The 16,648-nt window shown below is 38.5% G+C and overlaps 1 long non-coding RNA gene across 2 annotated transcripts in view; it reads left to right on the top strand.

The window, feature by feature from the left end:
- LOC109497422 overlaps positions 1-16,648 on the top strand; it is a 72,193-nt gene that overhangs the window by 31,057 nt on the left and 24,488 nt on the right. For both annotated transcript variants that reach the window (XR_002740673.2, XR_002740663.2), the window contains exon 3: positions 5,638-5,839. This is a non-coding gene — a long non-coding RNA (uncharacterized LOC109497422). The remainder of the gene's footprint in view (positions 1-5,637; positions 5,840-16,648) is intronic.

Here is a 16,648-nt window from a genome sequence, read left to right as displayed (position 1 = left end):
ATTCAGTTTAAAACTAATGTAGAGTGTATCATGAAAATCTATAGTAAAACATTTCAAACTTTTTTCACTTGTTTCAGGGTTCTGTATTCATTGAACATGGAACGAAAATAAAAATCAAAGCAAAGCTTTAAAAGGACAGAGATATGTAGGCTAATGGACAATTTGTCTGAGGGAATGGCTTTTAGGGCTGAAATTTCTCTGTGTGTATTTTTCCTCAGAATTTAATGTTTTTAAAGATGGTGCCCTGTGAGTTACCATGACAACCTGTAGATATCATCTTTAGAAGGCTAAGGCTACAGATCTCAGCTCAAAGTATTATATCCACACACTTTTAGAAAAAGTCTGTTGATGCACTTTGGATGGGCTGAACAACAAACACATGGAGTGCTTGCTGCTCTAATGGCTCATTTCTTTGAAATATTTTAACATGGCTGAAGCTACTTCTATAGTGTTGACGGACACCCTCCCTCTCATTTCATCATTACCTTTAAAGTCTAAAGCATACTTCATTTTCAGCTCTTTGTTGAACTTCTACCAAGACAGGCAAATGTCAAGGCTAAAGCTCATTTCCTGTTTTACATGCTTCCTTCCAAAGACAGTAAAGATTCAAGTGTTGTTGGTCCTACTGCGATTTTAGAGCTGTTCTTTGTCATTGGGCTGTGTTTTCTCAGGATAGTATCCTTAGTCATAAAGCTGGGCAAAAAGCTGACAACTAATTTGTAGTTGCAAAGGAAAGGACTGGAAGGTACAGATGAGGTAAAAGTTCCCCAAGGCTTGGCTGGTTTCTGCCACCTTTGTAGTCCAAGGTGGCTGCCTGGGGCAGCAATGATTATGGACGCTGCTAAACAGTCACCTTCTTAGACAATCAAGTTCAGCAAATTCCCCCAGACAGAATAATGATTGTGATCATATGTTGTCTGTGTGTTTTTCACTGATTAACCATGGGATGGGACACGAAGATACTTAGTTGAGTAATTGAAAACAAATATCTTCAACTAGTTTAGGTAAATGAAACATTTTTTTTTAGAACCCGCTATTTAAAAAGATATTGATAATGCTAATTGCTTGGTGGGATTATTTTGTAAGCAGTCTGAAACTCAGACTGTCAGCTGCACTGAGGAGTGGCTAGGTGACACAGCGTTCAGTGACATGAATTTGATTTTTTCCCCCAAAGTTTCATCGGGTACCCTCGCTTTGGCTAATAGGGCATTTCTTTGCATTTACGAGGACAGATTTGGAGTTTGAATATCACATGGGTAGCTGAACCTTCCCAGACCAGAAGCACCATATGGCTGTGTTCAAAATCATTTGATGGAATGTGATACATTGAAGTTCTCTCAGAGACTTAGTGTTTTGTAGTTTATGGCCATGGTAATCTCAGGCCTTCAGGATGTCAAATTATTTGATGAGTATGAAATAGTTTGCCCTAATTTTCAGTGATTTTTTGGTTATGATTATGATTATGATTTTGTAGTGAAGACTGAATTATATAAACATTGAATACCCAATGTTTTATTTGTAAGAATAATCTTTATATATCACATGATTGCTCTGCAAGAACTTAATGAGAATAACAGAACAACCATAATTTAGTGTAATTAATGAAGCGAAAGTTCTTGTTAGGTCATTCAACTAATGTGACTGTTGAAGTAATTGGGCTGATTTTTATGGGCTTTGGTGTTGTCTTAGTATAAATGCATATTCCTAAGAGTTAATGGTAATTATGTTTTAAGCTTATGAGAATGCACTTAACAAATGATTTTCAAGGGTAAATTATCTTCACGAGGCAGAGGAAGATTGTGCTCACCAAATTCACTTAGGTAAATGAAGAAAGGCTTAAAGGAAAGTCTGCATTACATTTCATAAAGTATTGATACTGAAAAACGAACAATGAATAAGTTAGAAGAATATATTTGAAATGATTTTTAAGACTCATCCTAGTGAAAGTTGTGTTCCCAAATTGACAAACATTACCATCACCAAATAAGGCGGAGAAGTATTAGATGAGATAAAGCTAATACCTGGGTGTCTTTCTCCTTCTCTCTTATCTTTCTCTGTCTCTCTAATAATGCTGCAAAACAATACTGCAACATAATAGAGTAATTTTATATAAATTGGCCTGATGTAACAGAGGAGAAAGCATAGAATGAGATTATTGACAACACCAGTTTTTAATTCGTCACTAAAAATTTTACTTTGAATTGTAACAGGAACCATGAGTTTTACCTTATCACTCTTTCTAAATATTCATGAGAAATATCATTTGCAGTTATAAAGTGTATAGGCAATACATTTGCCATTGGCAAACTGAACATTTCTATCCTGTGAAAATGTTAACAGACTGACAATTGTTACTAGTGAGAAAGGAGAATGGATTCAGGGTTCATGGAAAAGAGGAGGAGCACTAGGGTTTGAAAAAAACTAAAGCCACATTTTTCCCCTTATAGAAGGAATACAGCTTTGTATTCAGTATTTGTTGTTTGCCTCCCCTTCCCGACAGCAGCTTGGATTTTTCTCTGGGAATCTGTGTCTTCCTAATTTTCTTTCCACTTGGTATGAGTAGGGCTCCCAGAGAGACTAGGGCAGAGCACGTGACCAGCGTCAATCAGTGCTTAGCATTCTCCCACATGTAATTAGTTTATTTTGAGCACATGACTTAAGGCAGACTGATCAGAATGGATCTTAGGAGTTTGGCTGGGCATGTGAACTTGAACCTAAAATATTCAGCCCCTAGAACCGGGACCTCAAGGGACAGCCTTTCTCAGAAGGAGTCAACACAGGAAGTATAATTTAAAAGAGAAATAGAATCCTGATAAACTACTTTGAGCCCCTGTATTTAGCCACCCTTGAGGCAATGCTTATCCCAGAACCACTGCATTATGAAAGCCAATAAATTTTCTTTATTTCATAAGTTAGTTGGGCTGAGCTGTGGCAAATAAATCCTAATACATACATTGCTCCCCATGGGAAAATTGGAAAACACAGAAAGGTGCAAAAAAATTATAATCACCTTTGATTCAATTTTAATATATTTTCTTTTCTTTCTCTTATTGCTACATAAACAGAGGCAACTTTGGTTACAATTTTCATGTATTTTTCCATTTTTTATCCCTGCATAAACATAAAAATTTTAATTTTTATCAATTCAAGTTATTTTTATGTATATGGATATATGTTTTTAACATACAGAGATATATATCACAAAATTAGAGTTATGATATATTAATACTTTTATATCCTTGTTCTCATCTAACATCGTGTCATGAGCATTTCCCCATTTCATTAACACAATTTTTAATGGTGGAATGATATTCCATAATATACACAAACTAACTAATTTAACTTTTCCATTATTTTTGGACATTTATGTTATTTTCATTTTTTAAAAACCATGCTGTTTATGTTATTGGTAAGTAAATATTTCTCCAATTTTCTATTCTTTGGGTTGGTTTCCTTGCAGGGACATTATGGACCTTAAGTGGATGTATTTTTAAGGACTCTTGATATATACATCAAATTGGTTTTCAGAAAGTTTATACTCATTTATATTCCCAAGAATTTTGCCAAACTAGGGTATCATTATTTCTTATCATATTTACTAATTTAATAGGCTCTCATACTGTTATATTAGAATTTCTCTATTTTACTTTTGGGAGGTTGAATATTATTTTTTCATGTGCTATTGATCTTTCCATTTCTGTAGTGAATCGATATTGCTGTCCCTTCCCTATTTTTTTTAAGTTTATTTATTTATTTTGAGAGAGAAAAAGAGTGTGTGTGTTCAGGGAGGGGCAGAGACAAAGAATCCCAAGCAGCCTCCATGCTGTCATGGAGGAGCCAGACTCGGAGCTCAAAGCCACAAACCCATGAAGATTATGACCTGAATCGAAATCAAGAATTGGACGCTTAACTGACTGAGCCACCCAGGTGCCCTTTGCCCCTTTTCTTAGTTGTTGCATTTGAGTTGTTTTTATTTTTTTCTTAATGATTTTAGCCTCTTGTTTTTCAAAGTCAGTGATTGCAGTAAGTAATGTCGTACCATTAGCTATTCTGGTCCTTACTGGTCCATCACAAATAGAGTCCTTGGGACTGTCGACTGCCCTAACTCCAAACTAACCCTTGAATAGATGTTTCTTATCTAAAAGTAGCAACCAATTTGGCTTTCTCTAAAATGGAGGGTCAGGCAGTGAATTTGGCACCAAAAGCTAAAACATGCAACTTCAGCATTGCCCATTGTTATTGATTTAACTGCACAAAGAAAATTTGTGTCCTGTTCATTATGCAGCATTGTAGCTCGCAGATGTGATTTTTATTTAAGGCATTTGTTCGGTGTAAAATCCTGCTGGAGGGTTTGAAACAACTCTTTCTTCCCATAAACTGTCATCTACCTGCTTGCAACTTTATTTACTAGAAAGAACACATTCTGTTTTCTGAGGGTAGTGTTGATTTTTCTTCCAGAACAGCAGCGCAACACCTTGTCAGTTCTTACTCAAAAGGTTGTTTCCTCATATTTTGATGTTAGATCATTTCCCAGAGATGAGAGATAAGGAAACAACTTCTGAATACAAGTCTACAAAATCTCTGCTTTCAAAACCTGCTTTTATTGACTGAGTCAAATTGGCAGTGGATTTTATTACTGTATAGTGCAGAAATCTCAATCTAAAGAAGGAGGAGGAGCCAGGTAGGCGGGAGGAAAAGGGGAGTGACAAAGTCTACTCAGTTAAAACTTTTATGAAAAGCCAAAAAAGTCTCAGTTCTGCTTTGCTTCTTATGAAATCCTAATTGCTGACAAAGACTTGCTAATTTCACTATGAGAACCCATATCATAGGTAATGTATAATTTTGTAATAAAATATATCTCTTTTATTATTTTCTTGACCCCCACCTAATAATTAATCATCTAAAAGTGTTTAAAAAGTGACACAGAGTCATTTTAGTGCAATATTTAGTGCTGTTCCCCATATTTAGATACATTAATGGGGTTATAACATTGCTCTTCAGTGTGAATTACCACAAAACCTGAGCACTTCCCATTACATTTTCCTCACCATTTATTATCCAGCTTTGATATCTTGATTATATTTATTATAATATCTGCTAAAATTCCTTTCTGGCAAGTTAAAAGGCATATGTTAGGAAGAAGTACAAAATCTTTTCTTTCTCATGGTTTTAGCATATGTTTTGGTTCTGATCAGCCAAGATTGGATTTGATACCATTCTTTGTAATTTGTAAGTATAAGATAATATAAATATTATTATAACCATGTTTCAGTTTAAAATTTCCTGAGAAGAAATAGGTAAGCGAGCCAACAACTAAAATACAGGGCGACAGGGGCGCCTGGGTGGCGGCAGTCGGTTAAGAGTCCGACCTCAGCCAGGTCACAATCTCGCGGTCCGTGAGTTCGAGTCCCGCATCGGGCTCTGGGCTGATGGCTCAGAGCCTGGAGCCTGTTTCTGATTCTGTGTCTCCCTCGCTCTGCCCCTCCCCGGTTCATGCTCTGTCTCTCTCTGTCCCAAAAATAAATAAACGTTGACAAAAAAATTTTTTTTTAAAAATACAGGGTGACAAATGATATTGATTCATTCAAGAAGAGGGGATTGAGATTTATGAAGTCAAAAAAAAATGCTTATTTCCAGGGTTTCTCCTGTTGTGGCCTCAGAGCTGTTGGTTTTCTTCTGCCTCGTCCACTTCTCCAGGCAGAAGTACATCAGCGGTTGATTTCCCCAGAGCAAGAAAAGAAGCAGTAAAAGATTTGAAGGGATACGTGGTAGTGATGCAGGGAAACGTGCCTCGAAGCTGCAGAACTGTGGGCTGGTGGGGACACCGCTTCATGACCAGGTAAGGAGAAAGAGGGAGGGAAATGGATGGGGAATCTGTTAGGAAGAGGGAGGAAACCTTAGAGAATTCAGAAAGGGAAGACTGGAGAGGCTCTGGCGAGGTGCTCCATAGAATGGAGTAAAGCCTGAGCAAAGATAGGTCCCAGGACCACTGCCTTAAGCCTAGCTCCAGCAAGGAGCTTCTCTCCTTCTCTCCCCCCGACTTACCATATTGCCAAACACCAGTGTGGTTCTGGCCTAGTCATGTCATTCCCGGATGACCTCCAGCCTCTCGCCCTCTGAGCTGTGATTCCTTCTGCCCCAGAGGTCTCTTTCTGAAACACAGATCAGATCGTATGTCCTCTGATTTGAAATCATTTTGAATGGGTGAAAGACGAGTGAAATGTCTCCAAAGAAATTGTATAGTAAGCACGTGGAAAGATGCTTACTGTTACGATAATTAGGGAAATGCAAATCAAAACGACAATGAGAGAGCACTTCACATTCATTAGGATGGCTATTATATATATTAAAAAAAAAAAAAAAAAACAGAAAATACCAAGTATTGGTGAGGATGTGGAGAAATTGAAACCCTGGTGCATTGGTGGTGGGAATGTAAAGTGCCTCAGCCACCGTGGAGAACAATAGGGAGGGTCCTCAAAAAAATTAAACAAGTAGTTCCCATTTGATCCAGCAATTCCACTTCTGGGTGTACTCCCCAAAGGAGTGCAAGCAGGAGCTCAAAGACGTTGAGAGCCCTGTGTTCATGGCAGCATTCATTCACAATAGTCGAAAGATGGAAACAGCCTGTCTTTTGGTGGGTGAATGAATAAACAAAACATGGTATACACATACAATGGAATATTATTCACACTTAAAAAGGAATGAAATTCTGGCACATGCTATGACATATGTTGACCCTTGAAGACATTATGCTAAGTGAAATAAGCCAGTCCCGAAAGGACTAATATTGTTTGATTCCACTTCTATGAGGTACCTGGATAGGTAAACTCATAGAAACAGGAAGTCAAATGGTGGTTGCCAGAGGATGGGATTGGGGGAGGGGGATGACTGTTTAATGACTAGAAAGTTTCAGTTTAGGAGGATGTAAAAGGATCTGGAGACGGATGGTTGTGATGGTTGTACAACAATGGAAATGTACTTAATGTCACTGAACTGAACTCAGTCATTGAACCTGAAAGTGATTAAAATGGTAAATGTGATATTGTGTGTATTTTAAAATAAAAAATCACTTTGTGGTCTCCCATTAATTTTGGGATAAAAACCCAGTGTATTAGCGTGATATATCTATCTTTCAAGATACGATCCCCAGCTCATTTTTCCAGTGTGTCTAATGCTTGGCACTTCTTTGTCCTGTAAGAGTCAACTCAGCTTTTATCACCTTCTCTGGGAAATCTTCCCTGACCCACCTCGCACATCCCCCAGTAGCAGGCCCTACCCTCATCTTGCGCGGGTGAGCCTCCTCTTATCTATCATAGCAGTCTGTGTACTCTTTCATCTATCATACTGAATTCAAAATTTTTAAATTTGTTCTTATCAGTAAGCCCCCATTAGGCTGTTAGCAACTTGAAGGTGGGGACTGTCTTTCATCTCTGTTGCTCCACTGCTTAGAACGTGGCTTTATGCCCTGTAGATGCTTAATATACGTTTGCTATCTGAATGAAAGAATACAGCTGATTGGGGAAGAAAGGGAAATTCTGCAGCTTGAGCCAAGCATTCTGTCTGTAAAAAGGAATAATAACAGCACTCACCTCTCAGGATTTTTGGAGAATGATGTGACATTGGTAACATTGGTAAAATATTTAGAAGAACACCTGACCCATAAGTACTCAATAAATGTTAGCGATTTTTCACTTTTATTATTGCATGACCTACGAAACTTTTAAAATAAGATTCTCGTATTCCTGGTGCTTGGGTGGCTCAGTCGTTAAGCATCTGACTTCGGCTCAGGTCACGGCCTTACGGTTTGTGAGTTCAAGTCCCACATCAGGTAATCTCGAGCCCTACTTCAGGTAAAATACAAGCCCCACTTTGGGTGAGCCCCCCTTCTGTCTGTCTCTCTCTTTCTCTTTCTCCCTCTGCCCCTCACTTGTGCCCTCTCTCTCTCTCTCTCAAAAAACAAAAAAGATTCTCATATTTCCTTTAGAGTAAGGATTGTCAAAGGGAAAGATGGGGGTAGAATTTAGCAAGGATATGCCAGAGACAGACACCCTCCCCCTGGATTCCAGGCTCTGCTGTGGTTTGCCTTCAGAATTGGTGAGAGGCATGCCTGCTTGGTCTGAGCAGATGGGTGGTGGTATGGAGGGCTCCTATTCCAAACCAGCCTTTCCTGATACGGTTGTGGCTTACACCACCCCCGAGCCTGTCAGCCTTCTTGATACTCAACCTCCTTCAGAGGTGGCACCTCCTTTGGGTGCACAGGGGACTTTCCTTAGGAGGAGGACCCTCGAGGCCGCTTCCCACTTGAAGATCGCTAGTGTGCTTGACAGCCTGATCTCCCACCCAACCTCACTCTCGTCGCCCAATACCACAGGTCCCACAAAGCAGGTGGCGTTTCCATTTGGGTTTCCTCTACTCCATCAGGGTAGTTTCTTGAGTCCAATTAAGAACAGGGAATGCGCTCAGACTGTATTTATTGCCAGATCCTTCCTGAATTTTCCAAGTTTATTTTTCTCATTTCTCCAAACTATGCAACTGTCTAAAATGTGTATCAAAGAGGTATATGTCAAAGAACACTTCTAAAATTACACTATGATTTCTGCTGGTGACCTTTTCTCCTTGCCCAGTTAGAGCTCAGGGAAAATCTGAGGAGATATCCAAAAGTATGTTTTATATGTGGGTCAGAGGTGTTTATTTTAGCCTAAAGGAAATAAGGGAAGATCCTGGATCCTGAAAGAAGAAATAGCTTTACCTGAGAGCACATAGAGGGGGCACTGAGAAAGCTCAAATGTTTGACCAGGCCTTTCTGCTTTTATAATAGAATGGAAGCAGGATCAACAGCCTGGAGACCAAGAAGATAAACATTCTGTAAGGTTTTGTAACACAATGATTGTTTTTCTGAAGTGATCAGGACTAAAAGTCTGACAACAGAAAGAGCCTGTGTGCTTGACTTTGGGGCCATAAGGAGGAAGGAAGCTGTGGGAATGTCAGCCCTTTGCACTGCTTGTTGTGTGTGTGTGTATGTGTGTGGTCACAAAGAGAAGAGTAAAGCAGACCGAGTCCTATAGCCATGACAAGGTGAAAGAAAGCACATACAGGTGGCCCCAGGGCTTAACTCTGGAAAGACATACTTACGTGGTTTCCAAGTAAGCACTAATGGCAGTTGGCTCAAGAGCAGCCTTGAGCTCTACAAGAGGGCGAGAACTCTCTTGTGAATGTTTATGACATTTCTGGTGGTAAGTGCCTTTCATAGCTTGTCCCGTAAGCTGTGATTGGAAGGAAATGTGATCTCCTTTCCCCATAATTTTACACTCACTCTCTTTATGCTGGCAAAGGCCATGGCTGACTCTGCCATTCCCCTAATAAGACACCCTTGAGTGGCAGTGTGGTTCTGATGTTCCTTGAGCAGGCAGCTGGAGATCATGGTGAGGAGCAGGGGCACCTCTGTCCTCTGCAGGATGTGTGGAAGATGGGATTGAAAAGAAAATGATATAGAAGAGAACAATGGCATAAAAATTTAAATTTGGATGTGTCCAGGGCTATTCAGAAGGATGATATTTGGTCCAGGGCAGTGACTGCAGGGCTGGCACACATCCTACCCACTCACCTATTTCACTCTGACAGCTGTCATCTCCATTCAACCCGAGGCAATTGAGAGAGCCAGGAATTACATGCTTTATTGCATTATCCAGGCCATTGTTCCCCTCTATTAGTAAGGACATTGACCAGAGTTACATCTCATGCTATATCTATTATGATTTAGACTCTGCCTACATGAATACTGAAGAATTGGGTCAGACTAAAATTTACTAAGTCCTGCAACCAAAATTTTAGCAAACTGTGTATATGTTAAAGGTCAGAAAATAGGTCAGTGAAATCTAAGATAATAGGATAATAGAAACTGTCTAAACTTCTGGTAGTCATACATTATTTGACTAAATAAATCAGAATGACAAATCCGATTGTTAGGAATATGGTTCTATATATTCAGTATCTATTTATATGAAACTTTCAGATCCATATTGAAGCATTAATTTTAATACTTCAACACATCAAACTTATGTACATAATTGAAAGAGTAAATAACTACAGACTCCAGTGTTAAGAAACTTAAAAAACATTTTTTAATGTTTATTTATTTTTGAGAGAGAGACAGAGCATGAGCATGAGCATGAACATGAGCAGGGGAAGGGCAGAGAGAGGGAGACACAGAATTCAATGCAGGCTCCGGGCTTTGAGCTGTCAGCACAGAACCTGATATAGACTTGAACCCACAAACTGTGAGATCATGACCTGAGCTGAAGTCAGACACTTAACCGACTGAGCCACTCAGGCACCCAAAGAAACTTTTTACTATGGTTGTTTTTATGTGATAAACAAGCTTTTTCCTTCTCTTTTCTCTAGATATTAGTGTTACCTTTAACTCATTGATTATAGTACACATAGTTTAATCTCTTAAAGAGCATGAGTATTGATATATTTATCTTTCTATATTCATGCACAGTCCTGAAACAAGAAAAGAGTCTTTATACAGCGAGATTTCGCTGTGATGAACTCTTGTCATTTGATCTTTGTGAGAAAGAGGGTAAACAGTGTTAGGTCAGAGATTTTTATTTTCCATCTTCCTTTCCTGAAAAATAAAATAGTTGTGTATCCCTGGAGCTCTAAACAGTTCAGCAAATTGAAGAGTTAAATACGTGCTTAAGTGTGATTCCAAACCATCTGACATAGAGAAAAGGGATAATGTTTTGTGGTATTAGTTTAGATTCTGAATCTCTAACACTTGTATTTATAACTTAAATGATGCAAAATTTTCAAAAATGTTAAAGAAAATTCAGAATTGCCTACAGCTTTCATTTTAGAGGGTCTTTTATAAGAAATTCAAGAAGAAACAAAAAAAATTAACTATACAACATTTTTATTTTTAATACGCAGTAGAAACCAGCATTAATTCAAAGGACAAAAAATAGACTGGGGGAAATATTTGCATTAGATATAGATGTGATAGATAACAGTATATCCAGAATATTTACTATTCAGCAGCAGAGAGATCTTTATAAATTAAACTATGTCAGTCTTTTGATGAAATTCTGACCGGCTCGTTTTGCTGAGTAACAGCCAGCACAATTACTATGACTGAGGAGGTCCAGGGTAATCTGATGGACAGCTACTTCCTGCCTTCCTTACCTGCTTCCAGTGCCCCCCTCCCCCCCCCGCCTTCCCCCCCACCGCCCACCCACCCCTGCCCTTGTCCACTCGGCCCCACCCACATTGGCTTTTTGCTGTTCCATGGATATACCACATCTGCTGTCATTTTAGAGCCTTCCACTCTTGCTGATGCTTCCCTTTGGGATGCTCTTCTCTAGATATTCCCTTGGCTCCACCTGAAGATCTTTGCTCAAGGGTGCTGTTATCAGTTCCCTGAACAACTTACAAAGAAGAGCAGCCTCTCTCACCTGGGCTTTTCCTTTTCATTGTTTGTTTTCTCTTTGGTACTTTGACACATTCCTCCTACTTTTGTTTATTTGATTTTAGGCTATCTCTTTCCACTAGGCAGAGCATTTCATGAAGTCAGGGATTTTGTTTACTGCTCTATCCCTGCAAAAGTGCCCTGAATGAGAAAAAGATTAAATTCCATTGGAAAAATGGCTATAAAATTCACAGAATAAATCTAAGTGGTCAGTAAATATATGGCAAATGCTTAAATTTGCATAAGTAAAGAAAATATACAGTAAAGGAATAAGATACCATATATTTACCCATCAGACTGGCAAGAAGGTTGAAATCCATTGGCATCCAGTGCTGTCAGAAACATGAACCATTGGGCTCTCCCCTTGCTTGCCGGTAGATGCATGAATTGTTGCTACATTTGGGGAAAATGATCTGTCAGTATTTGTTAAAATGAAATGTGTACATCCTTAAGGAAGCTCTGGAATTCATGGAACCCAAAACTTAACATTTCATTACCTTCATTCATTTTTGCTTTTCGTTCACTATTCTTTAAGAAAAGTAATGGAAAGTTACAAGTACAAGACTAAGTCTAGACCATTTAAGGGGCCTGTACAACCAGGGCTCTGAAGCTGAAACTTCATTGGCTTCCTGGCAAATCCTCCTCCATTATACGTACCCTCTGACTATAGCCCCATTTCTGGGAAGGAATCAAAATAAGAGCAATAAGGATTGAGAGTTTCGGTACATAAAAGATGTATGTATAAAGCTATCTACTACATTATTTTTAGTGGAATAGAAATTGGTGACAATCTTAATGTCTGTCAATAATGAGAAGTTCAAATAAATATAGTACATCTATTCTATTTATTTCCATTAAGCTATTAAAAACAATATCTATGGTATATTTATGCAAAAAAACTGTAAAATAATGTGTTTAGTATAATCCAATGCTGATAAAATCAAGAGAGAAGAGAGAAAACAAAAGTAACACCACATCTATCCATCTGTGTATATATTTACATAGATGTGTGTGTGTGTGTGTGTGTGTGTGTGTGTATGAACAATACAAAGGTATAGAAAGATATACATTACTATCACTGGGTACTTCAGGTCAGGATTGGGGGTGGTAAGGGATGGGGAAATAAATAGCAAATTTTTATTTATACATTATTGAATAATTTAACTAGTTTCAAAAAAATACATTCATACTTTCACATTTCTTCCATAGCTTTATTGAGATATAATTGACATATAACATGTGTAAGCTTAAGGTGTAAAACATTTAAGTCAAGCCACTTATGTATTGCAAAATGATTACCACCATAGCATTAGCTAACACCTCCATTCCATTCCATAATTACCACCGTGTGTGTGTGTGTGTGTGTGTATGTGTGTGTGTGTGTGTGTGTGTGTGTGTTGAGAACATTTTTAAGATCTACTCTCATAAAAACTTTTAAGTACATAATACAGTATTATTAGCTATACTTACCATGCTATATATTAGATTCCCAGAACTTGTTAATCTTACAGCTGGAAGTTTGTACCCTTTTACCACTACTTCCTAATTTCCCCGCTTCCTCAGCCTCTGGTAACCACTATTCTATTCTGTTTCTATGAATTCAGTATTTATTAGATTCTACATATGAGACCATACAGTATTTGTCTTTCTCTACCATACTTCAGTTAGGATAATGGCTTCAAGTTCCATCCATGTTGTTGCAAATGGCAGGATTTCCTTCTTCCTTGTGGCTGGGTTGTTTCCACATCTTGGTTATTGTGAATAGTGCTGCAATAAACATGGGGTTACAGATAGCTCTTTGAGATCCTATTTTCACTTCCTTTGGATATATGCCCTGAACAGGAAATGCTGGATCATATGATTGTTCTATTTTTAATCTTTTTGAGAAACCTCCAAACTTTTTCCCATAGTAGTTGCACCAATTTACATTCCCACTAAGAGTGCATAAGGATTCTTTTCTCTCCACATCTTTGTCAGCACTTATCTCCTGTCTAATATATTCATACTTTCATAATTTAAAAAAGGAATACACATTTTAACAGAAAAAAAGAGACAGACCTGTCATTGAATGTAGTGTTGGTTTTACAGTGGAGATGGTTATACTGACAAAACATGTTTGATTTGTTGCTCATTGGCATAGAGCTGGGTAACGTGCAGCACTTCTCTTAGAAAGCAGACAGAGACAAGAAAAATGTTAAGAAAATTAAAGGTTAGGGGTGTTCATTGAGGAAATGATAAAATGCAAGCTATGCTTAAAAAAAAGAATGGATGATGAACTAAAGGATAACATTACAGCAGAGAATTGGCATAATCAATAGCAAACAAACACTTTGAGAGGCAACTCTTAGGTCAGTGACCTCAAGAGGGGCAAGCACCCAAGGGTCAAGATAGACACTGACCAGAAACACTAATTATGATACAGTATCAAAATTAATGAAGGGATATCATATGCCAGGCGCTGTGTTGATTACTGTGGCCTAGCTGAGTTATAGTCAACCAATGAAGTGGACACTTTTACTACACCCATTTTATAGAAGGGACAATTGGTTCTGACAGGTTCACATGACTAGAAAATGGTGGAGCAAAGACCCAAGCACAGGCCTGTCTAATCCAAGCTCTTGTGCTTAATTGCTATGATAATTGGCCTCCTAGAAATATAATAAGTATATGCACTTTTTTGGATCTTATATCTATCAGGCAAGAGGTATTAAACAATTAATAAGAGGCCGAGTTGGCCTAAAAAAGTACTTTCTAGTAAGAACTTGCAGTGTTAGAGACATCGAATATGTAACTTCGTGTAGGAGTTGAGTCACATCTGAGCCACCATTTGTCCTGCACCAAGGGTTGGATGAATTCTAATAGCAGCACGTAGCATAGATTAAGAAATTGGTTTTATTGGGCAAAGGGCAACTTACAGAAGCCAAGGGTCAGTAAGAGAAGAGAAGGATCCTTGTGTCTATTTAATAACAGGCATGCCAGGGTCTGTGTGCTCTGGGCCAGTGGTGTGGGTCCACATATACCTATAAAGATGGCAGCCCAGTGACTTCCATTATTACAGATGAACATATGTATTGAGAGCCACATGTGTTGAACATACAACATGGGTACAAAGAAGACTCTGGAACTTCCAACTTCAAAGAACTTAAAGTTTGGTTGGAAAGTCAGACAAGGAAGCAGATATTGTGATTGTGATGTAGGGGCTATGACAAAGGCAGGTTCTGGGTCCTTGGGGTGTGAAAGAAAGGCATCTGATCAAATTTTGTGCAGTTCAGGAAAGGCTTCTTAAGAGAAGTCTTTCTCAAGGAGAATCTTTACCTCAACTACTTCAAGTTAGGGGACTAGACTAAATGAGTACTGTAGCCCTTCCTTACACAGAGTTCTGCGACACTGCGCACAGAGGATGGAGCCTATGGAAAGGACTTCACCTCAACTTCTAGGCTTTCCTACTAAAGAGAAGAGAACAAAAGGGCTTTGAAGGACCATGAGAGAGAGATGGCTAGGGTGACCATCTCTTCAAGGGTTTTTTGGAGGCTTGCTGGATTTAAAAATTCTAAACTAAACAATGCTAATAAAATTGTTGACCGCCGCAGTAAATAACTGCTAAATTGTTGTGGGATCTCTGACTTTTTCAGAGCTTCTAGATTTGAGGAGGTAACTATGTGCTGGTCTGAAGTGACACTTGATCTGGAGATGGGTATGGAAAATGAGGTCCTCCTACAATCCTCCCTGGACTTGAGATTTTCTATTCCACCTGCCACCTGTTTCTTTCTAGAGATTAGGAAAACAAGCAGCCTCTTGGACTATCAGACTGAGCTAGTGGCTGTTTCAAAGCCATCGGCCAAGAAAATGAAATTGTTTATACATTCTTTCTGTGGTGTTGCCTTCAAATTTCTTGATTAAAAAAGAAGGGGAAAAAAATAATGACCTAAGTGAACACAGGAGGAGGATGGAGGGATAGAACAGATGATATTTATGACTGACTGAGAATTTCAATCCCAGCAGCTAAAATGATGAACTAGGGATCACTGGAAATGGAAATAGTTGACTTAACAGATGGTAGGCGGCTCTTGTCAGAGAAGTCTGTTCTGAGCATGAGCCTAATTGAGTAGTTCATATCTGTATAAATTAACATTTTTTAAAGCTACGATATTCTCAGGAGAATTTTCAGGGTAAACATTTAGAGTTTTCCAGGTCTTTTCAGTGGAAAACGTGTCATTGGACAAAGGTTAATTTCACCAGTTCAAAAATTATACATTGGAAATTCAAATGGACCATGATCTGTCTTAAAAATGATGCAAACATTTGAGAGCTATAATGCACTTTTTTTTTCTGGCTCTCATGATGTTCTTCTGTAAGTTCTGTTGTCTGAACAGCTCCTTGGGGCAAACATCTGCCTACTTGAAATCTTATTAGGAAAATAACTTCATTTAAATCTTTCCTCATAGCCCCTCTAATGCAAATTTCAGTGTATAGTCAGGCAGGCCAGGGAAAATTGAAGTAATTAAGTATGTCTAAATTAAACTATTTTGTTATTTTTATGTTTATTTTATAGTAATTTTTACACCCAACTACACGTTTAACACTGAATATCCATCGTTTTTGTTTTTCTTTAGATTCCTTAAGATTGGTCCAGTAACACCTAGAGCTCATGCAATACTGTTTGGGGGCTTGTTGTTCCTAGAGACTTTAAAACTAGACACTGCTAATAAAGTGACAGGTGTAAGTCCAAGTGTAGAACTCACACAGCAGCACGACACTTTTTTATTTCTAAGAGAAGAAAATCATGTAAGACAGGGAAGCAACAACACAAAAAAATGCTAATCCCAGCTCATAAACACGAGAAGGAAGAGAAATTCATAGTAGATTGGTGATACTTGTGGTTTAACCAAGAATTCTTAGGGTCAGGGGTGCCTGGGTGGTTCAGTCAGGTAAGCGTCCAACTTTGGCTCAGGTCATGATCTTGTGGCTCATGAGTTCAAGCCTCACAATGGGCTCTATGCTGACAGCTCAGAGCCTGGATCCTGCTCGATTCTGTCCTCTCTCTCTCTTCTCCTCCCCGACTCACACTCTCAAAAATAGGTAAACACAAAAAAATTTTTAAAAACGAATTCTGAGGAACAAAGAAAATTATTGGTAATGCTTGTCATCTTGGGCATTAAGTAAAATTCAAATGATCTCCTT

The sequence above is a fragment of the Felis catus genome, chromosome A1 (genome assembly GCF_018350175.1).
Source record: "Felis catus isolate Fca126 chromosome A1, F.catus_Fca126_mat1.0, whole genome shotgun sequence".
NCBI lineage: Eukaryota > Metazoa > Chordata > Mammalia > Carnivora > Felidae > Felis > Felis catus.
The sequence above is the reverse complement of the archived record's forward strand: the minus strand, read 5'-3'. Positions and strand labels throughout refer to the sequence as shown.